Here is a 20,211-nt window from a genome sequence, read left to right on the forward strand (position 1 = left end):
GCTCGTGCTATTCCTTTAATGAAAGGCCCACTTTCTGCTTCCCACTCTTTAAACAGCGGTACCTGCAAGGTCGCCACCGCCTGGAAGTCAAAACACCTGAGACCTCCAGGGATGTGAGACTCGCCAGCCACAGACCCATATAGCCTGCTCCAGAGCAGCGCAGGTGCTGGCATTTAAAACAAGCTCAACCAGGTGGAGGCGAAGCCCTCTCGAGTGCAGGGATGGGAGTGCCACACAGCTCGGCTCTCCTCCCCTCCGTACCCGCGGTGTGTGCGCCTGCCAGCCTAGATGGTGGTGACGGGCGGGAGGGCAGCAGGCAGAGAACCAAAATCTCAGTACTCAGAACCGAAGAGCTGGGCGTCTGTCCCGGCTCCCCTCAGGGCAGAAACTCCCTTCCAGCGGGATTGCCCCGAATCCACTCAGAGAGGGCTGGTGCCTCCCGCCTGGAGCTGAGCACCCACCCGCGTCCTCCCCGCGCCGCCACTGTGCCTGGCGCTGGGCCAGGCCAGACCCCTTTCTGCAGCCGAAGACGCGCTTGCCTCTTAAGCACGTGGGGACACCTGAGACTCTTCTGTCAGAGTGTTTGCCCAAAACCGGAAGAGCGTTGTTGAGCACAACTACTTTTTAGTTCTGAATGGTATGTTATTTCAATGTGAACAAAAATATTTTCTTGTCTTATGATTTTTCTGATTATAAGAGAAAGACATGCTCATTATGAAACCATTCATAGTTATGCAGAAATCCATTGCTAAATTTTTGGTGTATGTAATTCCAGTGTGTATGTGTTTTTTCACATGTGAATACAAATATGTAATAATGCAAGAGGGGGTTATAGAATATTAACTCTAAATCTACATCATTTTTTAAATGGCTACATAGTACTTTATTTTATGGATGTTTAATAATTTGGCTAAGCAGTTCTCTATGAAATTTCAGTTATTGAGAATAGTTTTCTTTTTATAAACAACTTAGAAAAAAACTGTTTTTGTATCATATTCCATCAATTTCCTGATGTTGCTAATTGGCAGCAGAATTAAAAAGTATGCACAGTAGTAAAATTTCTACTGCACTTTAATGATTTCCTTCACAAAATTTGTACAAATTTCTCTCTCTACGAAAGTTTGAGAATGTCTATTACATCATATGTTAAACATTACATATTATTTTATTGTTTTATTTTTCCATAATTTGTTTTTAAATATTGTTTCATTTCTACATGTTTTTGTTTTTTTTTTCCAATCTAATAGGCATAAATGATATGTCAGGTAAATTTTTATTTTCTGATTATGAGTAACTCATAGCGTCTTTCCATATGCTTATTTTCATTTCCATTTATATCACCGCCTGGTACTAACGTGTTGTCAACCTTTTCCAGCGGACCTGAAGGAGGTGTTTGTGTGGAAGGCTGTGCTCCTCCTCCGGACTCTCGTGATCTACCCTTCCTAGTCTGTGAGTGCCTTTACTTTTTCCTTACAGATTTTTATGTTTCCTTTGCTTGTCTTATTTTTTGTTGTTGTTTTAATTTTTATTTGTTTGCTATACATATTATATATCTGTGGTTTTTCTCCTTAGCCAAATCTTTCCATCTTTTTTCTTTATGATTTCAGCCTCTGATTTAAGCTTGGAAGTTTAACCTCTTCTGAAGAGCTTTTGTTTATTTCTTCCACTTCATATGGGGCTTTGTTTTTGTGTGAAAGCTGGTGTGCATCTGGGCTTAATCTGTCATATGTTAGGAAGTCGAGGATGCTTCTAGGCCATAGGATGCCCTTGTGAAAATAAGGAAAAGATACCCCTTTCTCAGTAAAAAAAAAAGTTAACATACTATTTTTCAATGGTAAGTATCAGTATAAATTAAGCTTTTTATAAGATAATTATTAATATACAGTAAATATTAGTCATTACATAGTGATTCATGGCAACTATATGTACTTGTAGTTTAAATTGAGAACTCAGAAATATTATTCTGATAAATTAAACAAATCGGAAAGGATATAAACCACAACGTGAAATGTTCAAATTCTGAGTAAGGACACGAGTGTCAATAGGTGTGTTTGTCTTATTTATTTATATTTTTTTAAATATCTATCTATGGATGACTGCGTCCGTGGACAAGGCTCTCGTTGTGCAGTGGCTCTGGTCCTGGCTGATGCTGCTAGATTTACAAGACCTCTCAATAACTGAACTTCTTCTTCCTCCCAAAGTCTTCAGCAGGATGAAGTACATCGACCATGTCTGAACTAAGCACATGACTTCCACGTGCCGCAAAATAGTCCTAATATACCAACCCATGTTCAAACAAGATTCCTTAGTGCGATCGGCCTGAAACTTCTCAAATACTTATGCACAAAGTACCCATCTTTGGAGTCAACAAATTCATAACACAAATGTGAAAAACTTTCAGAAATAATGAAATGACCAACATGGAAAAGGCAGCCTTTTGGTTGTGGCCTGGGAAGTACCCACCTGGCCATCTCCTCGCGAGTGCCTGTGTAGGGTCCCGTCACTGCTCATTGCACAGCTTGTTTTTCCACGTTGATGTAAAATGCCACCTTAGAGCACGTACTGAATCACCATGTTTACTTGGGTGTATTTTTTGGAATCTTTCTCTGCTTTTTTGATCTCTTCGTATTTACACAACTACTGCACTGTCTTCATTCTAGTTTGGCTAATACATGGTCAAATACGCTCTTCCTCACTATTCATATTATTTTTTCAGCAATTTTTGACTATTGTGCATATTGATATTTTACATTAAACTTAGAAATCATTTTATCCACTTCCGAAACCTAGCTCTCTCTTCTCTCTCTCTCTCTCTCTCTCTCTCTCTCTCTCTCTCTCTCTCTCACACACACACACACACACACACACACACACACACATACACTCTCACAAATTCTCCTGGAATTTTATTGGGATAATGTTTAGCATAAAAAAATAATTTGGGGAGTATTGTCATTTTTACAATAGTGAGTCTCTCTAAAAACATGGTATGCCTCTCCATTTATTCAAATCTTATTTTATGTCCCTTATTAGATTTTTATAGTTTTCCTCATATACTTTTCCTGTGCATTTCTCAGTAACTATTCCTAGGTCCTTTACATTGTGGTTTTGCTATTGTTGATAGAATTTTATATCCATTTTATCATCAAAATGGTTGTCATTGGCGTATAAGAAGGCAATTAAGTTTTGTTTATTTATTTTAAATTATGTATGTCACTGAAATATTATTTCTAATATTTATAGTGATTCTTTTAAATTCTTAAATTTTTCAACTAAATGATGATTATTTTTTACAAATATTGAAAAACATGTTCCCCCTTTGCTAACATTTGTAACTTCTTTTCTTTTCTAATCGCACTGCACTGGGTTAGTGTACCCTAAGCAGTATAAAAAGATAGTGGCCATAGTAGATGAACGCAGGCTTCGGTGAGCTATTTTTCTAGAACATGTTCATCCCATGAAAGTCTGGTAGTTTTCTCTTTCTTCCACAGACCTTGACAGGCCAAGCATTCCCTGGCTGTGGACCTCACAGGTGGGGAGCCTTGGTGGACTGGGGGTGACTAAGGGGTCCCCAGATGCTTACAGTCCAGTCAGGGATCAACACCAAAAGCCAACTCATTCCTCAGAGCCACCTGAGCTTAAGGGCCCCTCCTATGCCTCCGCCCTGCGCCCCACCCCAGCACGCCAGGATTACGTTGAAGACTCTTCCCCAAAGTGCCAGCTGATACGGGGAGCAGGAGCCTCATTCCATGACGGTGGGCACGAGGGGGTGATTTTGAGGAGCTGTGTAGGTATGGAGGCCTAGTTCAAGTTCAGTGTCAGCGCCTCACCTGTCTGTTCCATCACTTCTATTCACCTTCCATTCGCTGAGCCAGGCCTCTTGCTAGCCCCGGGGTGTAAACACAAAAGCAGATTCCCACTGGGCACGGGCCCCTTGTGCGGAGAAGGGAGTCTGACTCCAAGGTGTTGGAGCCAAGCTTGGCTGGGGACTTGACATTTTGAACTAAACCTAACAATGAGCTTAGGAGCTCACCTTGCAGATTGGGAGGAGGCTGCCTGGGGAGTGTTCTAGCGGGCAGTGGAGGGGGCTGGGGAGATGGGACAGGGGGGAGGGGATGAGGCACAGGAAGGGACCACCACTGACGACTGGGCTCCTGACCTCAGACCATGCCCCACGTGCCTCGAGAGCCTACATGTCCTCCCCAGGGAGGCCTGCACAGTTGCCCACCTGCTCATAGGTTTTTTCTCGGCTCCTCTACAGGAGAGCGTGAACTAGAATGGCCACAGGTTCCGGAGACTTTAATCTTTCAGTGCAACCTCAGCAATCCTCAGACACACCTTTAACACAAGTTTGCCCTTCAGAATTTCAGCTCCCTATAAAAGTGGGTGATCTTCACTGGGACTTCCAGCAAACCCCACAAAACAAACCAGCTTTCCAGGTGACGGTCCAAATTCTCTCAAAACCCACAGAGTTAACCGGGTTCTGAGAGGGATTTAGGAAGCTGAGGGTCTCCTTTGCCTCTGGAGTTTCATTAAAGGCAACACCCAAATTATCTAGCGAGTTGCTCTTTATCCTGTACAACCTTGTTCTTCTAACTAAGTACAGGCTAATGATCATGAACAGGGATTAAAGCCCCTTATTTTAAGGAAAGACTACTTCCCCTTTGAATTAGTTTTAAACACACCACTTTGCCTCTAATTTAAAATGAATAACAGGCTTAGAGCGGACAACAAAAGATCATTAACCTCATACGATAAGCGGATCAGGAATTTTGTGTTTTGCCGGCAAGTGAAATAGAATGGTAGAAATGTGCAGAGATTTTTTTTTTTAAGCATCATTATCTGGGGGACATCTTTTTTGGTATTCAGATAAGAAAACTGAATTCTCTGCAATGCCCACTTGAGCTTTTGTTCTGCCCTAATTGAAAGCAAACCTGTACATGGAAAATGATCCTTATAGACTGGAAAGGTTTATTTTGGGCTAAAAAAAATTAATCTTTTTTTTTTTTTTTTCAGAGAACAATTACCTTAGCAGCTGTTGTCTTGCTGTTTGTCCTCTCATTTCATTTTCTGTCTTAATAACAATTCAGAATAGAAGAGTTATTTTCTAGTGGTGGATTTTGTCCACTGAAGATACAAAAATCCAAAGGAGAGGAGAGCTGGTGAGGGGGGTACAGGAATGCAAGGTTCTGGAACGTTGTTTTTCATTGAACATGTGTTTTTAGAAAACTCTTGACCTTTGTAAATACTTTAATCCTTTTTTTGAATATGTCAGTGGAGAGAGAGAAAATAGTAAGAAGGCTGCTTTAACGGAAATGCAAAAGAAGAGTGAGCCAGTCTGGAAATAGAAATAGAACCAGGAAAAGACTGCAGGACAGGCTGAGGGCTTGGAATTCTGAGGTGTGTTTCTAGAAGCTTCTGGCTGCAGGAGGGCTGCCCATGGCTCCTGTGGCTGGGCCAGGTTTGGGCTTAACCGTTTGCGGCGTGGTGGCCCCCTGACAGGGCGAGGTGCGCTCTGCTTCTCCCTGTGGCTGCGCGGGCGGGCGGTGGCCTCAGCTCCCCATCACGCGACACAGGCTGGCCCACGAGGTGGGCGCACAAGGTGGGCCCGCGCGGCTCGGGAAGCAGCCAGCAGGTAGCGGGCAAGGCTGAGCGGGGCTGAGCAGCTGTCTCCTCTGGGCTTTCAAAAACTCCTGTCAGTTGGCTACTGACTTCCTAATGCACACTCCTCTAATTCTTAATTAGAGCGACATAGCTAATTAATAAGTTTTTTCCAATTATAAATTAACTTAGGATCAGAACTCTGGCTTTGCATGTAATTTCCTATAATCGCTAAAGCTACTGCAAAAACATGCCTCCTGCCAACCGTAACTTTTTTATTTAACACAGACAGACAAGTTCTCACTGGGTTTACATTTTACAGCAAATTATCTCTGTTGGGATTTATGAAGAGAAATTTAGAAAAAAATATGTACGTCAGAGTTGTGTTTTTTTGTTTTCTCCATCCACCCTCCTCTTCTCCTTCTTAAGCAAAATAGCATCATTAAAGGATAACTTCTCTTAGAGATTTAAAGGGAATTTGTCTTACTATTTTCATTTTATTATAGAGTAGGAAAAGAGAAAGAGCAGGTGATAATTCGTTTTTGTTCATAACTGTTACCACCTTTTCATGGTTCCTGCAAAAATGATTTGGGAGGTGCCGGCGTGCTGTTCATTTGCAGAGTCTTAACTGCAGAGACACTTATCTCTTTAGTAATGAAGGAGTGTAATTAAAGGTGGGCCTGCAGACCTGGCACCCGCTCTGGCGACATGTCACATCCTTGGCTGGCACAATTCCTCCGTGGTTTATCAAAGACTACTCCTTTAATATGGAGATTACACTTATGTACTTGTCTGAACTTGAAAGGCATTTGCCTAATTTACTTATTAATGAGATGTAAATCTATTTGTATGGCACGTCACAAGTTTCCCCGAAATCGCTGCTACTTAACCGGTGATAAACCCTATGATTTAAACGAAAAATAATACATTTAGCTTTCCACATTCATTCTGTTAAAAATTGATATAGTCTATGTTAAATTTATTAATATTGCTTGCTGTCATTCAGTTTGCAGCTCTTGCTGAAATACGACTTGACAGGGGCCGCATTAAAGATGTATGCCATTGTATTCAACAAAGATTAATGAAGCCCGGTAAAAATAGCTGTAAAAGAGAAAGTGATCCGAATGTAAAATCAGTGAATTAAATGAGGCCGCGCATACCATTTGTTAATATGCATGAGGAGGGAGGCAGCGAATGAAAATGTCTCTATGCAAAGTTCATTTGGGAATGTTTCGATATTGTCTGGATACCCCAACTATCGAAAAGCAGCCTAATGGAGCGGCGTCCACGTAGACCGGGTGTGCCCCGCGCCCAGATGCCCGCCTAGGCGCGGCAGCGAGGGGACCCACACGCCTCGGTGTCCCGATGGCTTTTCCAAGTCTCTCTTCGGTGCATCCTCCCCTACACGACTTGCCTGGACCGGCCTCTGTCTGTGGGAGGGAGAATGAACAGTGTGAAGGCTCATTCCTGCTGGGGTGCAGGCTCCAAGTTCAGGTGCCGGCGATGCTGAGGCTGTGCTGGGCTTGGATTCCGACTGTAGAGCTGGGATTGAACATTTCTGTGCCTCGATACTTTTCCCCCCAAATGAAGAGAGAGCTTAGCACTCCACCCTTCAAAGCACTTGGACATCATTAGATGAAAGACCTACACGAGTCCAGATTATTCTGCTAGCATTTAAAGACACAGATCTGGGGATTTCGCCCCAGCTGATGTGCCGGAGTGTGGAGCGTGGGCTGAGGCTGTCCCTGCGCTGGCGCTGGTGCGCCGAATGACTGGGTGGCGCTTTCTTTGTACTATTTGGAGGAGATGATTTATTTCTGCAGTTCTCATTATAAAATACTGCTGGTGTCATACCCTGCCAGGTTAAGACTTTCAAATAAATTAACAGCGACAGAAAATGGTATGCAGTAATCATAATATAAACCCGGCATGTTTATCAATCAAGAGGGTGTTTTGATAGATTTAAGACATTAATGATAGGTATTTCTCCCCCAGGTTTGCCTACAAGAAGGTCAAAGGCTGTCCAGAAGAAAATATTTTGAGGTGTTTTGTTTTGCCTTTAGAATTTGCTTGGGGGTGGGGTGGTGATGCTTGTTTGCACATGGGTGTCGGTTTTAATTATCCGAGTCAACCACAATAGAGTAGCTCACGCTGCCGCTGACTGCCGGCTTGGAGGCAGTTGGGGGGTGCACACATGTTGAGGGTGACATCCCAGAGAAAGTGCTGCCTAGAGCACTGAATTTCCCAAAAGGGGGAATACAGGTGTTCGTGCTCAGAACAGTTTAGAAGGATTGTTGTTCTGCAGCTCAGCAAATGTCACCCCATTCTGCAGTCGCAACAGGTACTGAGAATCCCAAAGAATCCCCAGGGCTTGGTGCCAGAATGCCCTGCAGGGGGCTCTGGGCTTGTCCTCCCCTCGCTAAGCCTCCATGAAAAATGGGGGGCTTGCCCCAACTGTAGCCGCAGGGTTGGGCAGAGGCAGTGGCTGCCTCCCTAAGGGTGGTCCCCAAGTCCAATATTTGGCCACTATTTTAAGATGATAGTTTGAGATGAGGGTGGTTAAGGCTGTGATTAAAAGCCATGAGAACAAACAATGTAAAAGGTAGTTGACATTTTTTCACGTATTGGTACCCCACCAACAAATGTCACGTCCCACCTCCCTTGGGCCTGGCCCCCACCAAGGTCACAGCTAACCCCTCCATCTCTACCCTGATTTGAACCCATCAGGCCTCAGGGCTCCCTCCAGAACCAGCCCTGAAGAAGCCAGGTGAGCCTGCATCTTCTCCACTGTCGGGCCACTCGGCCCCACAACGTGCAGGGCCCTCTGAAGACGCCCGCTTTGGAGCCATGCTTCTTTCTGGAAGGAGTCCCGGCCACAGGGGGCTCTGCTTCAGAACCTCTGCTGGGTCTCACCCCACCGACATGGTGCACACACATACTTGTGGGGGCAGGGGGCAGGGGCATCCTCGCCCACACCCACTGCAGTGTCAGGGTCGATGGCAGCCTAGGTCCTACTTGGAGGCTCTTCTGGGAGCACAGAGCAACAAGGACCAGGAGGACCCAATGACATGCGTATGGTAGTAGGATGTGGCGTCATGGAGTGTGGGGGCTGCAGGGACCTTCCAAGTCACTCTTTATACCCCTCCCGTACTTTCTCACCCCAAATCCTGGCTAGGTTGTCCTTTCTGATTTGGGGGCTGTCTGCTAGGATAAGAAAGCCTGTTCTTCTTTGGAAAGTGAAGTAACATCAAATCCACATCCACAAAACTTAGCCCAATTGTCCAACTTTTCCCAATCAAATAAACGGAGGCAAAAAGGCGTGACCTCCCGGATTAGGGCAAGAGCTCTTTGAAGTGATCGCCTCATTTTGGGCTAATGCACACATCCTACACAGGAGCCCAGTCACTTTAAGGCAGATTTAGTGAAGAAAGAATGCCCAGGGACTTCTGCTGCAGTTGCCCAGAAGATTCCCCTGGACGGTTTCCTGGGAGTCACCCTCATGGAATGGGAAGTCGTGGGCTCCTTCCTCATCTCCTGACAGGGGCTGGTCATTCTGCTCATTGGTTGGTTAGTCCCGTGCAGGCGACTGCGTCTGCAGAGGCCAAAGCACCAGGAGTCCTCAGCACCCCACTAGTGGCCTTTCCCCCGCTCATCCGGAGAAGGGCAGTGGCTGTCAGTTACTTAACCCAAAGCCAGTTTAGGAGACAAGGAGGCTGAAATGCAAAGAGGACTTGAAATGCACCCAAGGTCACATGGTGAATTTAGACACTGCCCCACGGGTCTAGGCTCAAGGCCTTGGTCAGCCAAGTTTTCAGGGGACAGGACCAAGTTTGGGATTCAGTCTTGGACTTGGAAAGGCAGGTGTTACAGTGAAGAAGAAGAGAAGGTGAACTGAGAAAACTGAGGGCATTTCCCTTTATGTATGACGTAAGCTCCAAATACAATCACCAGATTGTTGCAGGAATAAAGATATCTTTGTGCTACTTGGATTTAATGTTTCTTTTTAGGAAAAACATTGAAAATAAAATAAACATTCAGATGTTATTCATTTAGCTAACCTCTGAGCCATTATATGAAATGAGTTTATGACGTAAGAATTTGTTTTAAGGGACTCAAACCAATGGCAGAAGAGGCCATTCTCAAGTAGGAATACCTCTTATACTTTGAATGAAATACAGTTGCATAGACTTTGTAAACAAGTGCCTCAAAAATACCAGTTTTGCAGGTTTGGTGTGGTTTTGTAGCTAGGACATTAATTAATGACCACACAGAGCAATGTGTGTGTGCCCAGCAGATGGTAACCAAGCCCAGGAGAACATTACCATCTGAATTGCAGAGCAGCCTGGCAGCTTCCTCTCCCCACACCCTGCCCAGACTCGCCAGCCTGCCTGTAAGAGTGGTCTCTGTCGCGCTGGCTGACTCCAAGCAGGCTGGGGGGTGGGCTGCCAGGGGCTGCAGGAGCAAGGACCCCACATCTTTCCATCAGAGTGTGGGAGGGGGCACAGTTAGCTACTGACTCACAATGCCGAGTTATTGGCTTCTCTTTCTCTTTTTTTTTTTTTTTTAATTTTAAAGCTATGGGGAGGATGCTCTTGCGAAGGCTGACCTCTGAGAACCAGGCTGGCTTTTCTCTCTCTCTGTGCTCAGGGGCATCACTGCTAATGAGGGTAGAGAAAACACAAACACAACAGAGGCAGGAAATGCTAAGGACCTACCCAGAGCCCTTTGTGGCTGTGAGCATCCAGTCCTCCATGGCACCCCCACAGCCAGCAGCCACTCTCCCCCAAGAAGGGGCCCCGGTCACCAGGTGCAGGGCATGTGTGTCTTGCCCTGGAAGGTGACCGTCTGGATGATGGGCAGTGCTCAGGAGACAGGCAACTGCATTTCTAAGCTCAGCGCTGCGGGGATAGCTGAATAATGGCTGAAATTAGCAGAATTTATTGGCACTAAGAAGCCTGTGGAATAATCAGCCTCTGGCTTTGTTGTCAACAAGATATCTTGACTTGAAGAAAATATCACTCAATCAAAATTTTAAGGACAAATGGTGAGGCAGAAACTTTCTTTTACTCTCAAACGCAGAATAAATTTGGTGCTCTGATTTATGAGTGATCATCCTGTTTACTCTTTAAACAATTCATTTCATTAAATTAGAAACTATGCAAAATATGCACTGGATTACTACCTGCATAGATAATGGAATCTGGATCTGCTTATAAATCGTTCAAGGTGGAGAATAGAAAAACATTAATTAGATGATTCAAAAATTAAAGACAGACTTGCCTTTAGGTATTTGGGATTCAGTATGCTGAGCTCTTAACTATTTTATACTTATTTCTCTTCTTTCCTTCATGTCTTTCTGTGATATAACCACATAAATAGTCATCTCTCTGTATTTTATTTCTAAATATTTACTTTCTCTGATTTTTTTAACTAAAATTATCATAGAGTTTTAAAATAAACAATTTGGAGTATAATCAGTGGGCACAAACAATTCATTAATAATTAAAGTCATCAGTCAGGCAGTGTCAACAGGGACATAAATGTTTTAAGCCCCAACACACAAAAAAAGAAATCTAGAAACTGTAAGTATCTGGAAACGACTGGGAAAGGGCAGGAGACAGGACTATTTGCCAAATGTCTCCGCTGCTGGAGACTGTTGCCACCTGCAGCATTGCCCATTTGGTTATAGATGTTTGGGGTTTTTTGCTGTGGTGTTTTCTCTTTTGGCTGAAGATGATATGATTGAAAAGTATGTCTCAAAATGCAATGTTCTATGACATTGATAGTTACTGGTCACTAGAGCTGCTCTGCTGTTTACGGGAAGATGTCTGCACACATTGTCACATTCCACCTCCCCCGGCCACGTGAAGTCTGACTGCTATTATCAACAAGCATCTTTTCACTGATGCAGGAACTGACACTTGGATCCAAAAGCAAAGTGGAAACTTCCAGTCATCAGCACACACCTAGCACAATGTCTCCCACTGTCATTTGTTGAGTGAATAAAAACGTTCACATGCTGCCGAGATCTGGGCTGGAATCACTGCGTGTGGCCGGCCAGCTCAGCATCCATAGCAGCCTCTGTCCCCACAGAACTGTGAACCCACTGAGGGCAGGGGGACATTTCCTCCCACACGCCCAGCACCCAGCACCGCCACCGGGCCCGGAGCAGAGCCAGGCCAGCCCGCGAGCGTGTCCTTCCCAACCGCGAAAATCGTAACACCCTGTAACTCAGAACATCTTTAGCCCTGGCTGCTCAAAAAATATAAAACTATGGGCTATTTTAGATTCTTGATGATTTATTTTCCTTAAGCACCATCCTGTGAAAATTCCCGTGAAATTACAGTAAACATAAGTAGTGCTACTGAGCGCCTAGAACGCATCGCATCTTATGTCGCCTGTGTGAGCTCAGCTGAGTCTCAAAGGCCCTGTGAGGAGTGATCGCAGCCCTGCAGCAGGTGATGATTTTTGCTTAGAAAGTTATAATTACTTATATTTCTCTGTTGCTTATAGTTTAGCCTTTGAACAAAAAACATATTTTAAATAAAAAGAAAAACAAAGTGATCTAACCTCTCAATCCATAAAGTAGAAGGTGAGACTACTCCTGAGAAGATAATTTTGCAGAGTACAGCTGCTGTTTAGCCAGGTGTGAGCATTTCTTGGTACAAGCCAACAGTAAGAGACTGGCGTGGCTGTCAATCATGTTGCCCTGGCAGCACACACTCGGGAAGGGACAGGGCCCAAGGGCAGAGGGTGGTCAGAGCACTGAGTGTCCCAACGACCAGTTTCCCTTGTCTTTCTGGGCACCACTAGACCCCAGTTTGCAACACTGATGGCTTCTGAGTGAGGCCATGGAATGGGTGTGGGGGCACCCACCTCTGTGCAGCTTCTCCTTGCTCTGCCTGCCTCACCCCCATACTACAGTGGACAGGGCCACAGGACAGAAGGTTCTGGATCCTGAGGCCTGGCTTGAGCGGCCTCTCCACTCTGCCAGCCCCTAGTGAATGGGAAGAAAAGTGAGGAACACACATTGACTGTTGGGAGCTACTAAGATCTGGGGTTATCAGTTACAGTAATTCCCCTACCCTGACTATATTTGAGCAAGATTTGATCACTGGGCCAGGAAGAAGGAGGTCCCACCAGTGGGGAAACCTGCCTCTAGAGCTATGGATATGGACACGGCAACGAACCAGGGTAAACTGATGCCAGTGTTCGCAGTAGAACTTACCAAAATTATAATGAATGACACATGACATTATGTGATTAATATCTAACATGACACAGTAGGCACTCAATCGGTGTCTGTGGAATGAGTGAGTGCACATCACATGTTACTATTCATGAGCTCTACCGGAGGCTCCCTGATCATACCAGGGGGGCTCTTTCGCAGAAATTCCTGGTCCTCTCTTACGGGTCTGCACGTGGCTGGCGCCCAGGAAATAAGGAATGACTGATGCTGCTGGTGACCTCTCTCCAGGGCACTCACACTAACCCACCCCAATGGGGGACATTTCCAGTGGGATGTCCGTTGGCTGAGAATGAGTTCTTTTCCCACCAATTTGAAAGCTATCCACTGTGAAATGTAGCCAGCAACCTGCCGCCAGCAGTAAATTAAAGTCAATGAAATTTCCACTCTGAGTTTCTGCAAATACAGGACTAGTCTCCTCCGAGTGGCATTCTGGGGCCGCCACTTGATGCAAAACACACTCGTACCTCTGATGTCGTAGGCGGCCATCCCTCTGCTACCACTCGCAGATGAGAGCAGGTGAGTCCTGTCTCTGCATTTACACTTGGTATTTGGTGACAAATCATTTTTACACCGCTTGTCGTCACGAGAAGAAGCCCCGACTTCCCCAGGAAGCCCGTCGGTGAGCTCCGTGAACTGAGATTAAAGCAGAGTCACATTTCCACTGGGCTTTTTCCTTAGCGGAAGCTGGGTCTCCAGTTCCTGAAGCTTATACTAACGACAATACCATCTAACGGATGTAATTTTAATTTACAAAAGCCTTTCACATTTATTACTGGTGCATTTAAGCCTAAAACAGCCTGCTGAGGAGGATACCATCCGTGTTTTTATGGGCGAGACAGCTGAGACTCAGAAAAGGTAAGTAAGTGGCTTGTCCAAGGTAATGTAGTAGAAGGAGAAGAACCGGAAGGTTAATCCATGCTTCCAGGTTGGGATTTCACTGTAGGAAGGAGAGAGAGTTTAAGGAAGCTGTTTCGGTCTCTTTGCTTTGAAATGGTGTCTCACTTCCGTGAGAAATTGGGTATTTGCCCACGAAACCAAAGGCTCCCCCCAGGAAGACCACACTAAGACCTCGCCAAGCTTGTTCCCCAGGCAGGCCCGGCCTTCTGCTGGGAGCCCTCCCCAGGGACAGGGGTTCTCCAGTAGGAAATCGCGATGACACCAAATGCTGGCAGAGGTGATCAGCAAATGGCACATCCACACACTGCCATGGGCGTACACACTGCTACCGCCCTCGGGAATGCGTTTTGGGAGTTTTTAAACATCTAACCATGCAATTACTATGGGCCATTTTCCCAGAGAAGTGAAGACTCACATTCACACAGAAACCTGTGCACAATGTTGACAGCAGATGTGTTGGTAATAGCACTACACCAGAAGTGACCTGCGATGTCCCGCAACAGGTGAACGCCTCAACACAGTGTCGTCTGCGGACAGGAACACTACTCGGGAATAGAAAGTAATCAAGCATTGAGAGCAACAGTTAGATAGATCTCAAAGGAACTGCGCTAAGTGAGAGAAACCAGGCCCAAAACATCACACACTGAGTGGTTCCACTTAAACAACATTCTTGAATAACAAGATCACAGAGATGGAGAAGAGAACAGAGAATAGCACTAACCGGGGCTAGAAACTACTGGGGAGGGGAGGGTTTGCCTGCCAAAGCGGAGCACGAGGGAGTCTGAACTGTTCTGCGTGGTGACGGGTGGTCACATGAATCTGCACCTGTGCTACAATAGCTCAGAACTTCACACACACAAATAATCGCATGCAGAATGGGTGACAGCTGGGAAACCTCTGTGCACTGCAGCAATATCAGTCTCCTGGTTTTAATATTGCACTGCAATAATGCGAGACGTCACCACTGGGGTGAAGGGTGGCAGAATATGCAACCCCAAAATATGCCACTTGGATAGAGGATTATTTAGAGCTAAGGGCATTTGAAAAACAGAAGCTACAAGAAGAGCAATCTAATCTCCCCTTTTCTTCCTGAAAACAGGAGATAAAAACTCCCACATGAAAGATGCCCCCACTCTACCAGGAGAAATGAAATGTTCCCCGGTGCGGAGTCAGAGCCAGGAGAACTCTGCACAAACAGAACTCGTTAGAACAATTCTCATCTTCCTTAGCCCCCGCCCCACATGCACATGATTTAGTTACTTTTCCACAATTGCCTCTCTTTGTCCAATCTAATATAAAGCATTTAGGTTATTCCACTTCTTCGGGCCATTTCCTTAGGCCCGAAGGAATGTAAAACTGGTGCTAAATTTGTGTGCTTTTCTCCTGCTAATCTCTCTTAGGTCAATTCGATTTGTGGGTCCCACCAGGGCCCTAAGAGAATAGAGGTAATGCTTTGCCTCCCCTGCAGGGTACATGAGATAAAGGGTGCGTGGGACCTGACCGTGCAACTTTGATAATTACCTGCAAATCTATAAAACCAAAAGATAAATATGACAGAAGGAGAGGAAGAGAGAGAAAACAAAAGAGAGGGAGAGAGAAAGATATTGAGAGAGTAAGAGACAGAGAAAGGAGGAGGAAGAGGAGAAAGAGAAAAGAGAGGAGAGGAGGGAATGGCTGGATGCACCAGAGGTCCCCTGGGGGGGTGGCCATGCCGTTTGCAGGACTGAGCCTGTGAGATAGTGATAGCAGCTCCTTCACTGAGACCTCGGGGCTTAGTACGTGGCAATGACTCTCGGAAACTTTGCGTGCTACTTGTCCATTATAAAGAAAGGTTCGTATAATCTCCAGAACAGGCCACTGATAAACAGTAATTAGAACAGACGTTTCTTTGGTTCTTACAGGGGAGAAGGATTTTTATAAAGAATTATTGTTCAAGGGGTACAGGGTTTCAGATAAATAAATTCTGGAGGTCACGTCATATAGCATCATGCCTATAGCTAGCAAGAACCCATTGCACCCTTAAGGTTTGCTAGGAGGGGAGATCTTAAGCGTTCTTACCACACACACATGTAATAGTAAAAACGGAGGCAAAGGAAACTTTGGGAGATGATGAATATGTTAATGGCCTCGGTGGTAAGGGTTTCACAGGTACATACTCATTCACAAACTCTCCAAGTCGTGTGCATTAAATATGCACAGCTTTTTCCATGTCGATCATACCTCAATACAGTGGTTTAAAATAAAAAGATGTCTTAGAGGGCAATTTGGGAAATTTGAACATGTACTGAAAATTAGGTTATATTGTAGAATTATTTTTCATTTTCACAGGTGAGGCAATGGAACTGTGGTTGTTCAGGAGAATTCCGCATCCTGGAGCATGTGTGCCAAAGCATTTAAGACTAGACAGCCACGAAGTCTGCAAGTTACCTTCAAATGGTTTAGCATATACGTACACATGAAAGTAGCAAACTATTAATATTTGTTGAATCTAGGTAGGGGCCCGTGGGTGTTTATTGTACTCTGTTCTTTGAATTTTCTGTACTTGTGAAAGTCTTCAAAATAAAACATTGGGGGAAGAAGAAATTGTTCGCCTTTAAGAATGCTCTTCTTCCAAAGAAGCTGGGCACTCAGTAAACATGCACATAGTTTTAAAATCTTTAAATATGAAAGTGTGACATGACACAACGTGAATACCATTATGATAATGCTTCGGTGGTATTTTAAATGCTGGCGATGTTTGTCTGCAGCCGGGAAACACACTGCCGTCCGGCCGGCCACAGGGCTGAGGCCACACCCCGTCCACAAAGCCATTTTTCATGTGTTTCAGGAGCTGCAAGTGGAGGTCGCTGGCCATTCGCAACTTGTGCTTTTACCACTAATATGATTTCAGAGCAAATATATTAATACTTGGGGGAGAGTTTTGGAAAAGTTATAGAGACTTAAAGTCTTGTACTGCTGGTTATGACCTACTTGTGTTGTCCTGAAGTCAATTTAGAGAGCTTGGACCAGTGCTCTTTGTAAAACATGAAACTAACTGAGTAACAGAAAATATTAGAGAACTTTACTTACGCCAGAGGTGAGGAGCATTCTGTGAAACTTATTGGATGTGTGTGTGCGTGCACACTCTGGAAAGTGATGTCAAAAGATTAAAATTAACTGGAAAGTACATATTGCAGAATATATAGCTGCATTTAATAAGCAGATTAATGACTTCTCTCACATTTTTAATTTACCCAGTTCTACTCTGAATTTAAATTTACCCAGACCCAGTATGCCCATGTTAGCGTATTAAATATTGAGTTTGAAGATTCTCTCGAAAGTTAAACGTGGTGATGTTTATGAACGTCCTTTGCAAACTCTAAAGCTTGTCCAGATGTGAGGCATTCTGCTGCTCGTACTCCTGGAAATCTGAGAGTGTTCTGAAGGGTGGCACTTTTAAGTGCTTCAATGCTTTGCCAGTGTTAGGCCTGAGAAGGCAGATTGTCCCAGAGAGACAGTTCATAGGCCAAGTTCTAACTTCCTGTCCTGATAGAGTGATCTGCTCAGCCACCAGCTGATTTTTTTTTCTATGTTAAAGACCAATCTTCTTATCCATTTCCAGGTAGCATCACTCAAGGTTTCCCAGGCTGTTTCTGCTGCAGTCAGCTGAGCCCCTCCTGCAGGAACCACCAGGTTTCTCTGAAAGGTCTGCACTTGCATTGGCAGCTTCATTGCCCGCAGTGTCAGCCAGTGGGCACTGGGGTCAAGTGCACCATGCCAGCCACGAGTGGGCCTCACAGCCCTGGTCATATGAAGTCCCACACTCATCCAAGTGCTGGCTGTACTGTGTCAGGTAGGGGAAGTGACAGCTAGCCCTGGGGTTCTGAGCAGGGGCTCCCTGGGGAGTGCTGGGCTGTCTGGGGAGATGTCAGGGTGTCTGATCTGACAGTCCTGGCAGCAGTGTGTGGCCGGTGCACTGAGAGGCTGTGTCACTGCCTCCCTCCCAGTCTGCTGGAGGCAAAACGATAATGCTTCTCCCATTTGACAGATGGGAAGACTAAGGGTCTGGGGGGAGGGTCAGAAAGAGTTCCCTATGCCACAAAATACATAGACATCCAAGTTGAAATTAAAAACTGGGTATTTTACCTCCACATCCTACTCCAGCTCTATGACACCAATGATTTGGTACCTTATTCATTTGTAAATGTCATCCAGAGTACTTGGTAAACAGAGGATATTGATATATCCACCCGTATAATGATGGCTTTTGGATACTTAAAGCATAAATGCACCATTACATCCAAGGCCTTTTAAGAAAGCTAAGCATCTAATTCCCTTGTTTTCAAAGACTCTCAGTTTGTGTCTATTATATAGCTCATGTATGACACATCCCAAGGCAATAGATAGAGCACATGCAAAACCCATCTTAAAAATAAGAAAAATAAGGCATCAAAAAAAATGACTTGTTTAAGATCACTGGGTAAATTAGCACAACGCCACGACTCGGCTGCTGTCCTTCCCATCCAACCGGGCAGGAAGGGCTCAGCGAGGGCTTCGGAAACTGTTCTTCAGATGTGAAACAAACCACTGGGCTTGCCCACTGCTCCACTGAGCTTGGTTTTAATTTCTCCTTTAAGTCTAATGAGCACATTCTTAGTAAAGTAAAAACACTCAAATAATTTCACCAATTATATATTACAAAATATGTCTGAGCTTCTGGATGTGCATAAACAGCCTGGACTCTGTGCTACATCTCTAGCCTTTGCTCCTACAAATGATGCCATGTTGACGAACAAGAGGCATGCGATACAATCCATACTTTTTAAAATGTTAGGTAGGAGCATGCTGGCCAGCAGGGGAGGAATGTTTGTCACGCACACTCGTGCGGTGTGGGAAGCCCCAGTGTGAAGCCGACCTCCCGAAACCTGTGTTAAGAGCGCGTCTTTAGGTTTTGTGGGAAACTGAGCTGAGAGGTGTCTCTGTACCTAACAAGCCACGGGTATGTCCTGGGCACCTGCTGCTGGGTCCCATGTGGGACTCACATGTGTGGCCCAAGACGTCTTGGCTTGCTGGTGAAGTACAGGCTGATACAGGGTCTGTGTGTCTGGGGGATGCACATGCAATTTTTGCTGATTCTGGTCCCATCTAAATAACCACTAATAATAGTACAGGAAGGGCACGTAAGTTTTTCCAGGAAGCAGATATGAAAAGCTCCGGCTCTTTGCTGTGCAGAAAGAACCTGACTTCCCTGATGTGGGTAAACTCATTTCAATACAGAAGCTCTTTTTGTGCAATCACATTTTCTTATGGTGGATGAAATTTTGGAAAATGACATCAACACTCACTTATTTTTCATGTTTGTCCATCTCAGATGAAAGCCTTCACTGGGAGGAAACTCGGTGAAGCCTGTCCCCTCACAGACTTCAGTGAAGGCCACGACAACCTATGGTGCCCCGGAGCCTTGGGGTCCTCAGATTGTGACTCTAGGAGGGGACAGAGTCCATGGCAGGACTGGCCCTTCCCAGTGCCACACCTGCGCTCACCTGCAGGACAAAGGGCCCTCGGAGCAGCAGCCGCTGCAGGATGCGCCCACGACAGCAGACACGTGTCCTAAGTCCACGGAGCCCCGAGGACCAGTCAGGGGCAGGGCACCCGGGCGTGCTCAGCCTCGTGGGCGGCCGTTCATCGTCTGACATCCACCCTTGATCTATGTTTTCCAAACTTCACAACAAAACTTCAAGAAAAAACTATTAGCTGCAAATTAGATATTCAGGTGGAAGCCTAGAATTATTTTTCAGGACAGAGGGCTCAATTTCCTGCTCTCAGGTGTATGATTAAAATCAATTAAATCACTCTTCCAATGTCAGCCGCAAGATTCTCCTGACAAATGAAATTATGCGAGGAAAGTGTTCTCTTCCCTCTCCAGCCCTTCTCAGCCTCCCTCTCACCGCAGAGGAGATCAAACCGCTCAGCTCGGGGATTTCCGAGATATTTTCCATAAGAACAGGAGCAATCCCTGGACTCTTATGTAAGTAGAAGAGGAGGTCTCTGGTGGCCAGATTTGATGGCCTCTGTACGCTGAGATAGACTCGCAACTAACGAACAGGAAATGCTATCACGGGAAATTTAACCATTCGGGGGCCGAGCCAGGCTTCTTTACATAAATTAATGTTTTCTTGGCAGGAATACGCACGGGCCCTTCAAACTCGGGACATAACCTTTGCACATCTCTTTTTCCTTGTGCACGTTTCCCACTGAGGAAGCTGTCTTACCAGCCCTGGGAGAGCTTGGTGGGTTTAAAGGCAGCAGAGAAGCACGCTGGTGCCGTCTCCTCCTTCCAAAGTGTCCAGTGCTGGCCTTGAAAAGTCATATCACGGAGCTGTTTGCGAGGGAAAATGTAAAGCAGAACATTCCCGTGGAAATCGGTAGTTGAGGGACAAAGATTTCTCATTGGCAGAGTGCTCAGATGTGACTCCACACCACCT

This window comes from Lemur catta, chromosome 14, assembly GCF_020740605.2.
Source record: "Lemur catta isolate mLemCat1 chromosome 14, mLemCat1.pri, whole genome shotgun sequence".
NCBI lineage: Eukaryota > Metazoa > Chordata > Mammalia > Primates > Lemuridae > Lemur > Lemur catta.